General features: G+C 36.4%; 1 protein-coding gene and 1 pseudogene across 7 annotated transcripts in view; both read left to right on the forward strand.

Annotated features, from left to right (window-relative positions):
- CFAP299 (cilia and flagella associated protein 299) overlaps nucleotides 1-19,834 on the forward strand; it is a 667,873-nt gene that overhangs the window by 529,456 nt on the left and 118,583 nt on the right. The gene's annotated exons all lie outside the window — the stretch shown is intronic.
- Nucleotides 1,947-14,024, forward strand: LOC139362126 (NADH-ubiquinone oxidoreductase chain 4-like; annotated as a pseudogene).

Here is a 19,834-nt window from a genome sequence, read left to right on the forward strand (position 1 = left end):
CACCAACCACCCAGTTATCTATAAATCTAGCCACAGCAATCCCTCTATGGGCAGAAACAGTAATTACAGGCTTCCGCTTTAAAACCAAAAACTCCTTGGCTCACTTTTTACCACAAGGCACGCCCACACCCCTTATCCCCATACTAGTCGTCATCAAAACCATTAGCCTATTTATTCAACCAATAGCCCTGGCTGTATGCCTAACGCTAATATCACAGCAGGCTACCTACTTGTGCACCTGATTGGAAGTGCCACACTAGCACTATGAACCATTAGTCTCCCCACAACTTCGATTGTCTTTATAATTTTAATCCTATTGACTATCCTCGAGATCGCTGTCGCCCTAATCAAAGCCTATGTTTTTACACTCTTAATGAGCCTCTACTTACATGACAACACTTAATGATCCACCAATCACATGCCTACCACATAGTTAAACCCAGCCTCTGACCTCTAACAGGGGCCCTTTCAGCCCTCCTAATAACGTCTGGCTTGGCCATATGATTTCACTTCTACTCTGCCACCCTGCTAACACTAGGCCTACTAACCAACACACTAACCCATATATCAATGATGGCATGACATGGTCCGAGAGACTACATACCAAGGCCATCACACAGTACCTATCCAAGAAGGCCTCCAGTACAGAATAGTTTTATTCATTATTTCAGAAGTCGGCTTCTTTGCTGAGTTCTTCTGAGCATTTTATCACTCTAGCCTAGCCCCTACTCCGCAGTTAAGAGGACACTGACCCCTAACAGGCATCACTCCTCTGAAACCCCTAAAAGTACCACTCCTGAATACAACCGTGTTGCTCACATCAGGAGTTTCAATTATTTGAGCCCACCATAGTCTGATCGAAAACAAGTAATCCAAGCACTACTTATCACTCTCTTTTTAGTGTCTACTTCACCTTTCTACAAGTCTCAGAATACTTTGAGGCCCCCTTTACTGTCCCCGATGGGGTCTGTGGCTCAGCATTTTTTATAGCCACAGGCTTTCTCGGACTTCACATCATCATCGGATCAACATTCCTTACTACCTGCCTTATCCGCCAATTGCTATACCATTTTACATCCAAACACCACTTTGGCTTTGAAGCCGTTGCTTGATACTGGCACTTTGTAGATGTAGTGTAAATATTCCTGTACGTTTCTATTTACTGATGAGGATCTTACTCTTTTAGTATAAACAGTACCATTGACTTCCAATCAACCAGTTTCGACCATATTTGAAAAAGCATAATTAACCTAACACTAGCTCTAATAATCAACACCCTACTAGTCCTATTACTAATAACTATCACATTTTGACTACCACAACTTAATACTTACATAGAAAAATCTAACCCTTACGAGTGTGGGTTCGATCCACTGTCCTCAGCCTGCATTCCTTTCTCCATAAAATTTTTCCTAATTGCCATCACCTTTCTATTATTCGACTTAGAAATTGCTCTATTATTACCCTTACAATGAGCCCTTCAAACAACCAACCTGCCACTAATAATTAATTCATCCCTCATGCTAGTTATCCTTTTAATCCTAAGTCTGACTTATGAGTGAACTCAAAAGGGGCTGGACTGAGCTGAATTAGTAGGTAGTTTAAACAAAAATAAATGATTTTGACTCATTAGATTATGGCAATCATACTCATCAAATGTCCTCTGTCTACATAAATGTTGCATTGGCCTTTATTATCTCGCTTTTGGGGGTACTAATCTACTGCTCACACCTAATATCCTCCCTACTATGCCTGGAGGGGATAATATTGTCATTATTTATTATAAATACCCTTACAACCTTAAATATACACTCCCCCTAAATTAATATTATGCCTATTGCCGTGTTAGTTTTCACTGCCCGTGAAGCAGCAGTGGGCCTTGCTCTACTAGTCTCAGTCTCCAACACATGTGGCTTAGACTACGTGCACAATCTAAACTTGCTTCAATGCTAAAAATAATTATTCCCACAGTTGTATTACTACCAGTAACATGACTCTCTAAGAGCCACATAATCTGAGTTAATGCAACCATGCACAGCCTAATTATCAGCTTTATTCCACTGCTATTCTTTAATCGAACCAACGACAACCTGTTCAACTATTCAGTGTCTTTCTCTTCTGACCCACTAGCAATGCCCCTTCTAATACTAACAGGCTGACTCCTGCCTTTCATAATTATAGCAAGCCAGTACCACCTATACAGTGAACCCCCCTTACGGATAAAACTCTACCTCTCCATACTGATCTCCCTACAAGTCTCCCTGATCATAACATTCACAGCCACAGAGCTAAATATATTCTACATCCTCTTCAAAACTACACTTATTCCTACCTTAGTCATTATCACCCGGTGGGGTAATGAACCAGAATGCCTTAATGCAGGCACGTACTTCCTATTTTTTATTATTATTATTATTACACTTTAAGTTCTAGGGTACATGTGCATAACGTGCAGGTTTGTTACATATGTATACTTGTGCCATGTTGCTGTGCTGCACCCATCAACTCGTCAGCACCCATCAACTCGTCATTTACATCAGGTATAACTCCCAATGCAATCCCTCCCCCCATGGAATACTATGCAGCCATAAAAAAGGATGAGTTTGTGTCCTTTGTAGGGACATGGATGCAGCTGGAAACCATCATTCTTAGCAAACTATCACAAGAACAGAAAACCAAACACTGCATGTTCATACTTCCTATTTTATACACTAGTAGGCTCCCTCCCTTTACTTATTATACTCATTTATACTCATAATGCCCTGGGCTCACTAAACATAATATTACTAACACTCACCACTCAAGAGCTGTTGACCTCCTGATCCAGCAACCTCATGTGGCTAGCATGCATAATGGCCTTCACAGTAAAATTACCCTTTTATGGCCTTCATCTATGACTCCCCAAAGCCCATGTTGAAGCCCCTATGGCCGGCTCAACAGTACTCGCCACAGTACTCCTAAAAGTAGGCGGTTATGGCAAATACGACTTACCTTTGTTCTCAATCCTTTAATGGAATATATAGCCTACCCTTTCCTTATTCTATCCCTATGGGGCATAACTATAGCAAGCTCCATTTGCTTACAACAAACAGAACTAAAGTCACTCATTGCATACTCTTCCGTAAGTCACATAGCTCTTGTTATCGTAGCCATCCTTATCCAAAACCCTGAAGCTTCACTGGTGCAATTGTCCTTATAATTGCCCATGGACTTACTTTATCCTTACTATTTTGCCCAGCAAATTCAAACTACGAACGAATCCACAGACGTATTATAATACTCTCCTGAGGACATGAAACCCTACTCCCACTAATAGCCTTCTGATGACTTGCAGCAAACCTTGCTAACCTTGCCCTATCCCCCATTGTTAACCTAGTGGGAGAACTCCTTGTACTAATGGCCTCATTTTCTTTATCAAATATTACTATTGTATTCATAGGACTCAACATGCTAATTACAGCCCTATACTCCCTCTACATATTTATCACAACACAGTGAGGAACACTTATATACCATATCAATAATATGAAACCCTGCCTTACACGAGAGAATACACTAATAATCATACACATCTTCCCCATTCTCCTCCTATCCCTTAACCCTAAGATTATTTTGGGGTTTACCTCCTATAAATATAGTTTAATCAAAACATTAGATTGTGAATCTAATCATAGAGGTCCACTACTTCTTATTTACCGAGAAAGCCCGCAAGAACTGCTAACTCATGCCCCATGTCTAATAACATGGCTTTCTCAACTTTTAAAGGATAGCAGTTATCCATTGGTCTTAGGAACCAAAAATATTGGTGCAACTCCAAATAAAGGTAACAATCATGTATACTTCCATCACCATAATAACCCTAATCTCTCTAACCTCCCCGATCATCATCACTCTCATCAACCCTGGAAAAAAGAACTCATACCCGCACTATGGAAAGACAATTATCGCATCCACTTGTATCACCAGCCTCCTCCCTACAACAATATTTACATGTCTAGACCAATAAGCCATTATCTCAAATTGATACTGAACAGCAATTCAAACACTAGAACTCTCACTAAACTTCAAACTAGATTATTTTTCCATAATATTTATTCCAGTTTCACTATTCGTCACTTGGTCTATTATAGAATTCTCACTATGGTATATAGGCTCAGACCCAAACATCAACCAATTTTTTAAGTATCTGCTTATTTGCCTCACCACAATACTAACCCTAGTTACTGCCAATAATCTCTCCCAACTTTTCATTGACTGAGAGGGCGTAGGAATCTTGTATTTCCAGCCAATCGGCAGATGGCACACCCGAGCAGACACTAACACGGCAGCCATCCAGGCAATCTTATATAACTGCATCGGTGATAACGGCTTCATCCTAGCCTTAGCATGATTCCTTTTATACTCTAACTCATGAGAACCACAACAGATTCTCTCCCTAAGCCCCAACTCAAGTCTTCTCCCGTTAATTGGCTTCCTTGTAGCAGCAGCGGGAAAATCAGCCCAACTTGGCCTCCATCCCTGACTCCCCTCCGCTATATACATAATGACCAAGTGGGATATATTCTTTGAATAAAAGATGATTCAAGCATGATCAAAAAAATTGATAATACATCACATTAACAGAACGAAGGCAAAAAATCATATGACCATCTCAATTGATGAAGAAAAAGCATTCGACAAAACTTAACTCTCTTTCATGACAAATCAATCAGCAAACTAGGAATAAAAGTAAACCACCAACAACTAAAAACCATATATAAAAAACCCACAGCAAATATCATGAAAGACTGAAAGGTTTTTGTTTGTCTGTTTTTGTTTTGTTTGTTTGTTTTGAGACGGAGTCTCACTCTGTTGCGCAGGCTGGAGTCCGGGGGCATGATCTCAGCTCACTGAAAGCTCTGCCTCCCTGTTTCAAGCCATTCTCCTGCCTCAACCTCCCGAGTAGCTGGGGCTACAGGCACCTGCTACCACGACCGGCTAATGTTTTTGTTTTTTTAGTAGAGATGGGGTTTCACCGTGTTAGCAACGTGTTAGCCTCGATCTCCTGACCTCGTGATCCACCCGCCTTGGCCTCCCAAAGTGCTGGGATTACTGGCGTGAGTCACCGTGCCCGGTCTGAAAGTTTTTTCTCTAAGATCAGGAATAAGTTATAGAAGCCCACATTCACCACTTCTATTTAACATACTACTAGAAGTTCTGGCCAAAGCAATTAAACAAAACAAATAAATAAAAAGCATCCAACTTGGAAAGGAGGAAGGAAAGTTATCTTTGCTTATAGGTGATAAGATATTATATGTGGAAAGCACTACAGGTTCCACTAATATCTCTTAAAACTAATAAATAAATTCAACAAAATAGCAAGATACGAAGTCAACGGACAAATATCTGTTGCATTTCTGTACATGAACACTGAGCAATCTGCAAAGGAAATTAAGACAATAGTTTTGTTTATAATAATATGAACTAGAATAATATACTTAGGAATTAACCATGGCAGTTAACAACTTATACAGTGAAAACTATAAAGCATTTCTGAATGAAATTAAATAATATATAAATAAATAAGAAGGCATCCCATGTTCATGGAGTGAAAGACAATATTGATAAAATGTTAGTATTATCAAAGACAATGTGCAGATTCAATACAATCCTTATCATAATTGCAATGACTTTTTTTTTTCAACAACAGAAGAGTCCCTTCTGAAATTCATATGGAATCTCAAGGGACCTGGAAGAGCCAAAACAATTTTGAAAAAATAAGAACAAATTTGGAGGACTCTTTGATTTCAAAACTTACTAAAAAGCTATGGAAATCAAAACACTGTGATACTGGCACAGAAGCAGACATATAGACCAATGGAATACAAAAGTTGAAAAATAAACCCTTGCCTATATGATGAAATGATTTTTCACAAGAGTACTAAAACCACAGATATAGTTTGGATATTCATCCCCACCTAAATCTTACGCTGAATTTTAATCCCCAATGCTGGAGGCAGGGCTTGGTAGGGGGTGTTTGGATCATGAAACTGGATCCCTCATGGCTTATTGCTGTCTTCATGATAGTGAGTCCTCATGACATCTGGTCATTTAAAAGTTTGTGACCCCACCCCCTACCCTGATTCTTTCTCATTTTCTCCTGCTTACTCCCCCTTCACCTTCCACCATGATTATAAGCTTCCTGAGGCCTCCCTAGAAATTGAGCAGATGGCAGCACCTGTTCCTCCCAAACCTGAACAACCATGAGCCACTTAAACATCTTTTCTTTATAAATTACCCAGTCTCATATATTTCTTTATAGCACTGCAAGGATGACCTAACACAACCATTCAATGGGGAATAAACAATGTTTTTAGTGAATGGTGTTGGGAAAACTCAGTATACGCATGCAAAAAAATGAAGTTGGACTCTTAACTAACACCACATACAAAAATTAACAAAATTGATCAAAAACCTAAATGTAAGAGCTAAAATTATAAAATTCCTCGAAGAAAACATAGGGCAAAATCTTCATAACATTGGATTTGTGATGGAGAAAATACAACACCAAAGGCACAGTTGAAAAAAGAAAAAATGGACAAATTGGGCCATGAAAATTAAAAACTTTTGTACATTAGAGGACACTATCAAGAGTAAAGAGGCAACCTACAGAATGGGAGAAAATATTTGCAAATCATGTATCTGATAAGGAATTAATATCCAGAATACATAGTGAATTTCTAAAACTCAACAACAAAAAACAACCCAATTCAAAAGTATAAAAGGACTTGATTAGAAATTTCTCCAAAGAAGATACAGGAATGGATAATGATCACATGAAAAGACTCTCAATATCACTAATCATTAGAGAAATGCAAATAAAAACCACAATGAGATAATAATTTTCCCCCATTAGGATGGATACTATCAAGCAAAACAGATAATAAGTATTGGTGAGGATGTGGAGAAATTGGAACTCTTGTGCATTGCTAATCCAAATGTAAACTGGTACAGAGGCTGTGGAAACCAGTATGGCATTTCCTCAAAAATATTAAAAATATAATTATCATATAATCCAGCAATTTGATTTCTGAGTAATATAATTGAAGTCAACATATTGAAGGGATATTTTAATGCAGCATTAAAATCGTAATAGCTACAACATGGAAACAACCCAAGTGTTCCTTCATTGACAAATAAATGGATAAACAAAATACAGTATATACATACAATGGAATATTATTTAGCATTAACAATAAGGAAATCCTGACAAATGCTACAACATGGATGATCTTTGAGGACATTATGCTAAGTGAAATAAGCTAGTGACAAAAAGACAAAAATATTATATGATTCCACTTATATGAAGTAGCTTGAGTGGTAAAACTCTTACGACAGAAAGTAGAGTGGTGGCTACCAGAAGCTAGGGGAAGGCAGGGGATGGGAGCTTATTACTTAAAGGGTATAGAATTTCAGTTTTGTAACATGAAAATAACTGTAGAGATAGATGGGGGTAATGATTGTACAACAACATGAATGTGTCCAATACCCATACACTTAAAAATGGTTACGATGGTAAATTTTAGGTTATATGTATTTTACAGTGAAAAAATAAAAATAAAACTGCAGGCACTAAAATGCAAAGTCATCTAGCTATTCCAGAGTATGTTTTTCTTTTCATAGATTGTCAGAAAACTAAAAAAAGTTATAGAATGCCCAGTTGTCAAATAATAAGTGTGAAAATAATCCAGATCCCCATACCCCAGCGTGAAATGCAATGCACTAAAATGGATAAATAATTACAATAAAATATGATGTGTATTATGATAGGGAACAGTTCCCTTTACAAGTCCATAGAAAAATATTTAAGGCTACTCAAGGGAAACGATAATCTTCCAGAGGAATTACAGAATGAGTATATATTAGTTATATTCTCTGAGGAGAGGTAGGTTTAGGCAGAAGGAAATCATATACGTAATCCTGGTCCAAGATGGAGTCTGGCACATTCTAAGAATGAATGGCTGGAGCTTAAAGTATGGAGCAGAAGTGTAGAAAGAGACAAGATTCTAGGCTTCAGCAGGGACCAAAATGAGGATATCTTGTAAGCCATGTTAGGAAGGTCACACTATCTCAAGGGTAGGAGTTGAACATTAAAGAAGTTGAGCAGGACTCAACTTGGAATGTTAGATCACTCTGGCAGCAGGTAGAACAAGTGAGCCAGCAAATGAGTAACTTGACTAATTGTGTTAATGCAGGCAGGCAAGAGTTGATATTGGCTAAGTCATTGGCAACAAGAATGGATGTGAATGGACAAAACTCAAGATAATTAACAACGTGGCAGGGTCAAAAAATGATGACTACTTATGAGAAGAACAAGGAATTAGGAATGATAATAATAGCTGACTTATAAAAAGGCTGATCAAGGTCCAGAGATTTCATTAAGTACTTTACATACATCATCTAATTTAATTTTCCCAATACTCTACAAGATATTTACTATTTTAGAAATGTTGGCTAACATGTCCAGTGTTGTACAAACAGAAAATGGCAGAAGTAAGGCAATAAAAGACTGTTCACTCCCAAGCCCATGCTCAGTGGTTATATTACCTAGACAGTCTCTTCTCAAATTGAGTAGATGGTATCACCACTGATGGAAGAAAATAGGAGAAGATGTGTTGGGAAACAAGCTGAGTGTAATTAAAATAGTTTTCAAACATTTTACTGGAAATGGATGTTATATATAAGTTATCAGTTTTATGACTTAAATATTAAAATTTTACTATCAAGTTAAATGGATCAGTGAATTAAAGCATATAATAATATGCACAAATGGAAGTTAATTCTATTATCAGTGTTTGTCAGCCTAGCTGCAAATCAGAATCACCTGTAGCATTTTTAAAACGTGTGGATGTCCGTACTTCACCCCCATGTAGTAGATATGTAGAGAGGTATCTATAGTTTTCTTAAACTTCCCAATGAGGCCAGTCCTATAAGCAACCATTGTATCCAGTTTATGGCAGTGTTTCTCACAATGGGAGGGTAGAACTAACTGCTGGCATGAGGAATGTGGGAGTGCTTATTAAAATACATCTTGCAGACCTACTCCCATTCTTCTAAATCAGAATCTCTGGGAGTGATGCCCAGAAACTGCATTTTAAGTCTCAAGTGAGTTACATACAATGAATTTTGACAACTATTAGTATATGGTATTTATCTGCACTCATATTAAAGGATATTTTAGTGAAATCTATACCATTAGTATTCCAAACTTACACAACTGATACTATCCATTGGGGACATACAATTTTAGCATCTAATAATTTCCTGTTTCTTCTTGTTAACTGTTTAAAAATGTGCTCATCATTCTTGAGTTAGTTACTATTGTGTGACAGAAAGAACATGAATCATCAGAAACTAGTACTTGTTAATGATGTTCCAAACAATTTTGCATGTCAGAACTACACTATGCTATTCATAATAAATCTAGGCCACAGCATGTTTACAGGAGCTCTTTCCAAATAAGGCTTCCACAGAAAATATGTATCAGATTTGTTTTCCTGTGTCAAAACAACAAGCACAATATGAATGGATTTTTACTCCTTTGATGCTCCAAACTATTTCTTGTGTAATGCCCAGGAACTTTGTCTCACCTGGGGCTAACCTCCCAAGTGTCTATTAGTTAGGTCTTTCTGTCATTTTCAGCAATACAGGATATGCACTACATAACTCCAGAGGGTAACATCCATACTGTGGTCTGTGATGTGCATCACGGTGCCATTGATCAGAGGTATTAATTATAACCCAAGGGAGTTTTTAAACTCTAAATTAAGTTTGTCTTTAACTATTTCCTTTTCATCAAATTGGAAAATATGTCTACTACTTGAAATGCTGCATGTAAATTTGTTGACTAAAATGACCTAAAAGTACATTAGTAAATAAAAGAAAAGCAAGACATGTATTAGCCATAGATAATACCATTAATTTAGTTCAGGAAAAATGTGATGAAAGACTGGAGCAGCTGGTTTCAAAAAAAGCTTACATAATTGTTTAAACATTAAATTTTCACATAAACATAAAAATTCTGATTTTTCCTTAATTTGGCTCTAATTTAAAATGTAAATATTTAAGATTGGTTATTTTAGTTTTGACAGTTTAAGTGGATGTTAAGTAGATGATTTTTAATTCATTTTCAGAGTTATAGAGTTTATTATCACAAAAGTTGAGGTCCCACTTAGGAAATGGGTTTTCTATTACATACATATAAGTTGTGATCAAGGAATCGTTGGTTAAGCACAAATTTTTATCAAATAGAGATTTCAATATAAAATTACCACTTTACATTTACATTGGAAGCAAGAAGGTAGTATTTCTAAAACGTTTCAAGAAATTTGCAATAATTGTTACCATTTAGAGATATCTAAATTTTAAAATTGCTAGTTATGTTTTAAAAGTCACCTGCTTCGATTTTATTTTTGACTTGTTTTGCTTTTCTAAGTCCACATACTTAAAAAGAGTCTAAAGAGTCTAAATGTGAAATATTAATAACTGAAAGAATTACATTTTATGATTTTTTTAGTAATTACATTTTCTTAAATACATATTTTAGCAATATTTTACATTACTCAGCATGTGATTATACAAAACAGATTTTGCAGTATTTGCTGAACATAGTAACTAAAGTGGATCAAATATTTCAAATACTTAAAGACACAATTTGCAAACCCATAAACTTGTTTTATGTAATACTATAATTTTAATTTCAGAATGAAGACAATTATATTAATGTTTCTGAGCCCAGGAATATATTAAATACTAATAGTTGAAATGAACAGTTGTTTATTTGGGAACTGAGAGCTCGTGAGACCCACTCACACTCATCTTTCCCTTTCCATTTCCCTGTCTCATTGATACTTTATAGAGCCATCAATAATTCTATGGGGGTGGGGAAAAACAACACATACTGGCCCACTATGTGCACACAATAGGTGAGGCAAGTACTCTTTTTTTTTTTTTAATTATTTTTTATTATTATACTTTAAGTTCTAGGGTACATGTGGATAACGTGCAGGTTTGTTACATATGTATACTTGTGCCATGTTGCTGTGCTGCACCCATCAACTCGTCAGCACCCATCAACTCGTCATTTACATCAGGTATAACTCCCAATGCAATCCCTCCCCCCTCCCCCCTCCCCATGATAGGCCCCGGTGTGTGATGTTCCCCTTCCCGAGTCCAAGTGATCTCATTGTTCAGTTCCCACCTATGAGTGAGAACATGCGGTGTTTGGTTTTCTGTTCTTGTGATAGTTTGCTAAGAATGATGGTTTCCAGCTGCATCCAAGTCCCTACAAAGGACACAAACTCATCCTTTTTGATGGCTGCATAGTATTCCATGGTGTATATGTGCCACATTTTCTTAATCCAGTCTGTAACTGATGGACATTTGGGTTGATTCCAAGTCTTTGCTATTGTGAATAGTGCCGCAATAAACATATGTGTGCATGTGTCTTTATAGCAGCATGATTTATAATCCACTGGGTATATACCCAGTAATGGGATGGCTGAGTCATATGGTACATCTAGTTCTAGATCCTTGAGGAATCGCCATACTGTTTTCCATAATGGTTGAACTAGTTTACAATCCCACCAACAGTGTAAAAGTGTTCCTATTTCTCCACATCCTCTCCAGCACCTGTTGTTTCCTGACTTTTTAATGATTGCCATTCTAACTGGTGTGAGATGGTATATCATTGTGGTTTTGATTTGCATTTCTCTGATGGCCAGTGATGATGAGCATTTTTTCATGTGTCTGTTGGCTGTATGAATGTCTTCTTTTGAGAAATGTCTGTTCATATCCTTTGCCCACTTTTTGATGGGGTTGTTTGTTTTTTTCTTGTAAATTTGTTTGAGTTCTTTGTAGGTTCTGGATATTAGCCCTTTGTCAGATGAGTAGATTGCAAAAATTTTCTCCCATTCTGTAGGTTACCTGTTCACTCTGATGGTAGTTTCTTTTGCTGTGCAGAAGCTCTTTAGTTTAATGAGATCCCATTTGTCAATTTTGGCTTTTGCTGCTGTTGCTTTAGTTTCTTCACAGAATTAGAACTGACGTTACTTCTACTATAATACACAAAACAACTTCATCTCAACCTTCTCAATTAAATCCAGGAGGGAATTTTTGACCCAGAGTAGAGTAAGAAATAGACGCTAGAGACCATTCCAAATCACTGGCATATGACAGTAGATGGAAGCGTTCACTGGTGAGGTTTACGAGGAGAGAGGAGTAAAAAGGTGAAGTTCCTTAAATCATTTCAGACAAAAAATACTTGCAGTTTGCTAATTGTATGTGTATCATATTCACATATGTATACGAGGTTTACAAGGAGAGAGGAGTAAAAAGGTGAAGTTCCTTAAATCATTTCAGACAGAAAATACTTGCAGTTTGCTAAATGTATGTGTCTCGTACTCACATATGAAGAAGCAGAGAGTTCAATGGACGAGGGGATGGGTTTTGTGTTTGCTTTTTTTCAAAGTGGATGTGTATTTCCAGTTCATTCACATTGGGTAACACTCAATAAATACATACTGAGTAGATGAACCGGTAAGTATTTCTAAGACTCATTTGTGATTAAAGGGACTATCTGAAAGACTCCAAGTGAGGCAGAGGAGTCTTTAGGAAGCAGTGATGTGGTCCCCAAGGCGGTAGTCTCCTCATCTGTTAAGTGACTCCCTACTTCTTGGGTCCTTGTGAGGATGGCTTGAATCCATAAAGCTCTTGAGAAAGTGGCTGGAACATAATAAACCCTTTACAATTCCTGGTATCATTAGGCTACTGTCAATGTTACAATATCTATTATTTAATGTGTGGTCATAGTGTTATGAAAGCTCTGAATTTTAGGTCTGAAAACTCTCAATTTTGTGACTAAAGGAATTTTCACTAAAAATGTCCAATCTGTTTCTGACACTTTCCCACCAACCAATTCAGTGGCTCCCCTAGACTAGTTTCTACTTAGAATTGCTATGATGGAAAAGGGGTACACAGATTTAGAATGTAAGTGTAATTTCATGCCTATTATATTGGACTAATAAATTATCACTAATCCTGGTCGTTGGCGGACAGGGCAGTTCTTACTACATTTCATATGTAGCAGGATCCAAACCTCATGGAACATTTTGGTTGAGCTGGGTGCTTGTCATCAGTACTTGGATGAAGGAGAGACTTATACCTCTGGATAATGGCCAGTCACCTACAGAGAATCAATGGTATACTACTAACTCCAAATATCTCTGTTGTTGTCTTGTTCTGCATGTTTTTTACATTAGAACTGAAAATATTTGTTCCTTTCACTTAAAATCTTTATTCCTTAAAGAAATAGAAACTTGTATTAAAGTCTAATATTCTGCCTTCCCACTTACTCTTTACTTTCCTTCACTGCCAGTCACCCCATCCAGTCACTCACCAAGTTCAGAGAATGTCACTTTCAAATATTTCTTGAATAGTGCTTCTTGAATTTTAATCTGCACATGCATCACCTGGGGATCTTGTTAAAATGTAGATTTTGATTCAGTGGATCTGGAGTCAGACACATTTTGTAAAGTAAACACAATTGAGTATAGCACCCACATTTAAAAAAAAAAAAAGATTATTATGAGCACTCCAGAAGTCAGCTGTAATTGGTTGAATGGTGGTTCCCAACGATATCAGGTTCTAATCCCTGGAAACCTATGAGTGTCCTCTTATATTGTAAGGTTTTTGTACATATAATTATACAAAGAATCTGGAAATGAAGAAATTGTCCTGGATTATCCAGGTGGGCCCCAAATACCATCACAGGTGTCCTTATAAGAGCAGGAGAGGCAAATTACACGCATGTGTGGACCTGCCAACACCTTGACAGGGGACTTCCATCCTCCAGAACTGTGAGAGAAGGACTTTCTGTTGCTTTAAGCCACCAAGTCTGGCATATTTTTATAACAGCATTCGAAAACAAGTGCACTAGCCTTAATGCCTTTCAAAATGAACTACCCCTCATCCTTTTATGTGATTAAGGCTTACATTCTTTTGTGATAACACTTTTTAGGAAGTCTGAAAGAGATGAGTGCAAAGTCCTTTCTATTATACCTTTATATTACTACATGATATCTCTTGCTCATTTTCTCCTCTTACTTTCTCATTGAAGATACCCTTGCATATTGAGCATTGAGAAATCTCTCTATTTCTGTATCTCAAATACTGGGCCTACTTGCTTGATTCATTAACTATTGCAATTATTAATTTTGTTCAGCACTTTTGCACTAAGCCTATGTATCATTAATTATAGAATTTGATTCTTCTAAAAAATCCCTGGCTGTAACTAATATTTGAATAACACTTTCTAATAATGTACATAAAAAGTAAGTTATTGAAATTTCGTACTGTATTGCTTTCTATGCTGCTTATAACAAATTACCGCAAAGTTAGCAGCTTAAAAAAACATAGTTTATTATCTTACAATTTTGTAGGTCAGATATCTGGCATGGGTCTTAGCAAGCTAAAACCAAACTCTCAGCATAGCTGAGTTCCTTTCTACAGGCTTCTGGAATGAATCATGTTTGTTGCCTTATCTAGCTTCTAGAGGTTGCCCACATTCCTTGGCTCATGGCCCCTTTCCTCTACATTCAAAGCCAACATGTTGATTACCTGACCTTCTTCAGTACTCACATTGCCCTCTCTAATCACAACTGGGAAAGGTTGTTCCTCTTATAAGGACCCTTTTGATTAGATTGGGCTGACCCAGATAATTCAGTATAATCTCTCCACCTCAAGGTCCTTAACTTTAAGCACATTTTCAAAATCCCTTATGTCAAGGAAAGTGACATATTTAGAGGTCCTGGAGATTAGGACGCATACATCTTTGAGGGGGCATGATTCTGCCTGCTACATAGTTTCCAGTTATATAACCTAATTTTGATGATCTAGGAGATTTTAAGGTTTCATATTATTCTTAGAAAACAAAAGACTTTTTGATTATTTTTATATTAACTGCCTTTATTTTGTAAAGTCAGTCAATTACAAAAGTTTTCACTGAAAGCATTACTCCTCCAAACATTTTATCTTTCTGAAATGCTATTTAATATAATTCCAGGTTTTCAACTAGTAGTTTTTATAATGAAATTGTTGTTTTCCCTAAACTAGGGATGCATAATAATTTTAAATAGTATTATTAACAAACATATTACTTAGTTGCTTCTGATATTATGTCTTTTGAAGTGAATGATAAAATTGGTCTTATTTTTATAAATTAGAAAACTGAGATGAAAAGATTAGTTCTTATCAGTGCCTATTGAGAGAAAAGAAAAGCTAAAATTAGAGTTCACAGATATTTTACCTGTAATTCTTCTTATAGTTCATTAAATTCCACTGTACCAACTTAGTGATTCATTGTATTTTTTAAACTTCTCTCTTTTTAATTATACTTTAAGTTCTGGGATACACGTACAGAATGTGCAGGTTTGTTACAAAGGTATACATGTGCCATGGTGGTTTGCTGCACCCATCAGCCTGTCATCTACATTAGTTATTCCTCCTAATGCTATCTTTCTCCTAGCCCCCCAACCCCTGACAGGCCCTAGTGTGTGATGTTCCCCTCCCTGTGTCCATGTGTTCCCATTGTTCACCTGCGACTTACGAGAGAGAACATGTGGTGTTTGGTTTTCTATTCTTTTGTTAGTTTGCTGAGAATAATGATTTCCAGCTTCATCCATGTCCCTGCAAAGGACATGAACTCATTCATTTTTATGGCTGCATAGTGTTCCATGGTGTATATGTACCATATTTTCTTTATCCAGTCTATCAGTGATGCACATTTGGGTTGGCTCCAAGTCTTTGCTATTGTGAATAGTGCTGCAATAAGCATACGTGTGCATGCATCTTTATAGTGGAATGATTTATAATCCTTTGGGTAAATACCCAGTAATGGGATTGCTGGGTCAAATGGTATTTCTGGTTCTGAAACCTTGAGGAATCACCCTCCTGTCTTCCACAATGGTTAAACTAATTTACACTCCCAGCAACCATGTAAAAGCTTTCCTATTTCTCCATATCCTCTCCAGCATCTGTTGTTTCCTTTTTAATGATCGCCATTCTAACTGGCATGAAATGGTATCTCATTGTGGTTTTAATTTTCATTTATCTAATGACCAGTGATAATGAACTTTTTTTCATATTTTTGCTGGCCACATAAATGTCTTCTCTTGAGAAGTGTCCTTCACCCACTTTTTGATGGGGTTGTTTGTTTTTTCTTGTAAATTTGTTTAAGTTCCTTGTAGATTCTGGATATTAGCCCTTTGTCAGATGGATAGATTGCAAAATTTTCTCCCATTCTGTAGGTTGCTTGTTCACTCTGATGATAGTTTTTTTTGGCTGTGCAGAAGCTCTTTAGTTTAATTAGATCCCATTTATCAATTCTGGTTTTTGTTGCCATTGCTTTTGGTATTTTAGTCATGAAGTCTTTGTCCATGCCTATGTCCTTAATGGTATTGCCTAGGTTTTCTTCTAGGGTTTTATGGTTTTAGGTCTTATGTTTAAGTCTTTAATCCATCTTGAGTTAATTTTTGTATAATGTATGAAATAGGGGTCCAGTTTAAGTTTTCTGCATATGGCTTGCCCATTTTCCCAACACCATTTATGAAATAGGGACTCCTTTGCTCATTGCTTGCTTTTTGTCAGGTTTGTCAAAGATCAGATGGTTGTAGATGTGAGTTCTTATTTCGGAGGCCTCTGTTCTGTTCCTTTGGTCTATATATCTGTTTTGGTACCATTACCATGCTGTTTTGGTTAATGCAAGCTTGTAGTATAGTTTAAAGTCAGGTAGTCTGATGCCTCCAGCTTTGTTCTTTTTGCTTAGGATTGTTTTGGCTATATGGGCCCTTTTTGGCTCCATATGAAATTTAAAGTAGTTTTTTCTAATTATGTGAAGAAAACCAATGTATTTTTTAACATATTGAGTGGATGTGTTGCCTAAACATTAGAAAAAAGTAGGAACTCTTATCTGCTGATTTTGTTGATATGTGGATACTTCTATCTGTTTCAAACCCTTGAATTCATCAAAATCCATTTGCATTATACTTTTACAATGAGCCTAGACTGATCGTCCTAGATAACAGTGATACATTTCTTCTCCCAAAGACACACTGCTTATTTAGTTTATCATTCTTTTAGTGCATATGAGCTGCTTTGAATTGTTCCTCAACTGCCTTGAATTGTTTATTGCCTTTTATATGAATTAAATATTTCCTTCCAAAAAAATTGTCAACTGCTTGGTGGCAAATGATATACACTATGCTTTTTCATATTCCTTTTGTACCTATTATACAGTTCTTCCCATTGTAGGTATTTATGGTATATTTGTTAATTGATCAACGGTATCACATCCTCATCATTATTTTCAGCATCATCGCAAAGCATGTCCTGAGCAAATGACAAGTTGTCTAGAACATTGTCTAGAATGTCCTTAAAAATGCTTACTATGTATTATTCTCCTGTCATACATGGAGAAGGAAATATTGTCTCTTGTTCTGGTGAATTCACGGACCAATTCGAAGCACAAAAAGGCTGTGTGAACAAATATAAATTTCAAGAGACTGAAAGATTTGGCAGGTTTGCTTCCCTCTCTCTCAAGCCTTTAATGGCAGCCTAACTCGAGGCAGGCCATGTCATCTCTGGCCATAACTGTTTTCTCATCTGTAAAATGACCACTACAGCAATTTCTTTCCTGCATACCCTGTTGCTAGAATAAGCAAATAGAAGATAATTCACTTTAAAAACATAAATTCCTCATAAAAATCAAATTATTATTCATGGTTATCTCAAAGCCACATTCAGTGATGAGAATTTGCAAGGGGACAAACTTTGTTAAAAAAAAAAAGGGGGGGATACTCTCTGTGGAATTCCCATTTTAACAATCCCCCTGAATGTCTTTTAAGGTAATAAAAGCCCCTGATTGGCTTTGCATAGCCCATATGCCTTTCTTGTGTCTGAGACTTTGAAGTCCCTAGGAAACATCCAAGAAATGACCAAGGTTCTAGCAAGGAAAAAGAGGCCCACTCTGAAGCCTAATATGTCTTAATTTATTTTTGTGTCTGCTCTACAGATAATGAAACTGCTTTATAGGATTTTGTTGTGAGTTGCAAATGAGATAATTCTTGTGAAAACCCATATGCAAAAACATTGTTTTTAGCAGCTTAACTTAGAAAAATCTGAAACAGTTTATGTCAGAAATTTGCTTTGTTGTTATTAATAAGTATCTTTTTATGAAAAATGTATGAATTTTACACTTTAGATTTGAGTGATCCACATTCAAATTAAGTTACCCATATTCGGAATATGTAACTTGAACTAGATGGTATATGTTGTGTTCTCATCTTTAATAATTAAGTACAGCATCAGCTACTTCTAAGGGTACATCTATCAGAAGTGTTTACCATGTTGATAGGTGTGACTCAAATGGTAAACAAAAGGCAGAAAGAACTTAGATGACATGAGATTTAAACTGACATCAATGAAAGTAGATAAGTTGGAGTTTTGTCTTGCAGGTAAATGTTACCAGGTTACTTTGGCTTAGTTATCATGGTTAAGAACAAAATTATTTCACATGGGCAGATAAGAAAGATAAACACACATTCTTTTTTTATCTTCAGATGACAATTTTATATGTGCACAATGCCCTTAAACCACATCCTGCATGTTTTGGATTTCAGAGACTTTAAGATTAAGGGCAGTTCTTTTTATCTGATGCTTATTCTCATGGTTTGTTTTGATTTTTTTTTCCCTAGCATGATACATAAGAGTTTTAAATTGTTTAAAGATCCTTCTGAACTTATGAGCAAAGGAAGGAGAGGATTAAGATGATCTTATTTTTATTTCATATTTATTAAGCACCTTAAGTTATTCCAGGATTTTTGGAAAATGCCAAACTAAAATAGCCTCCAAATAATTGGTTTTGCCTCTTAGATTTTTAGAAGAATCATTCAAATGTCTCTTTGGTCCCACCTCCTTTCTTTTACGTATGAGGAAATTTAGTCACAAAGAGCTTAAGTGAGTTATCTCTAGTCAGAGAGCTGGCTCATGACAAAACTGGCAGTAGATGTTTTCACTTTCATCCAGTTGAGAGTCCCTCCACTATACCAAACTGCCACTCAGGACAACTAAATATTTCCAGTAAAGAAAGATGTATAATTACATACTAGAATGTAAGAACAATAAAGGTAGAAATAATCTTATTCATCCATGTGCCCAGCACACAGTAACAATAAGAGCTTTATAAACATATGTTGAATAATTGAAATGTTAACCAGCACTCATTTCACTATATCACGTGGCATAAGGAATCAGTGCATCATCTTTCACTGAGACAAGCATCTTAATTGAAGACCTAGCTATTCATTTAGCCTAAACTCTGTGGTCTCACTGGTAATAAGGGCACTAAACTCCACCTATCTAGGAGACAACAACAACCTCTAGAGCACTAGTCTTGAAAATCCTAATTTCAAAGTGACCATACAAAAGTTCCTGTGCAAATACTATTCTATAACTCTTCGCTGTCATGTTCCAACATAACCCGGACTGTGTTGTTATACTGCCCAGATGAGCAGTTAAGTCTACACAGGTTCAGCAATTTCTATCACAATAGGATCTTTTAATAATATTTTTAGAAACCAAATAAATAATTTAAACATTACAAAACTACTATTAGTAATATGAGTTATATAAAAGGTGGTATTGAGATTATATATGATCCAAAACTAGGATCCCCAGATAACTAAAACCTGTGTGATAACAACCCCCCTCCCCACCGCCCAACAGGTTCCTAAGACAGTAA

The sequence above is a fragment of the Macaca nemestrina genome, chromosome 3 (genome assembly GCF_043159975.1).
Source record: "Macaca nemestrina isolate mMacNem1 chromosome 3, mMacNem.hap1, whole genome shotgun sequence".
Taxonomy (NCBI): Eukaryota; Metazoa; Chordata; class Mammalia; order Primates; family Cercopithecidae; genus Macaca; species Macaca nemestrina.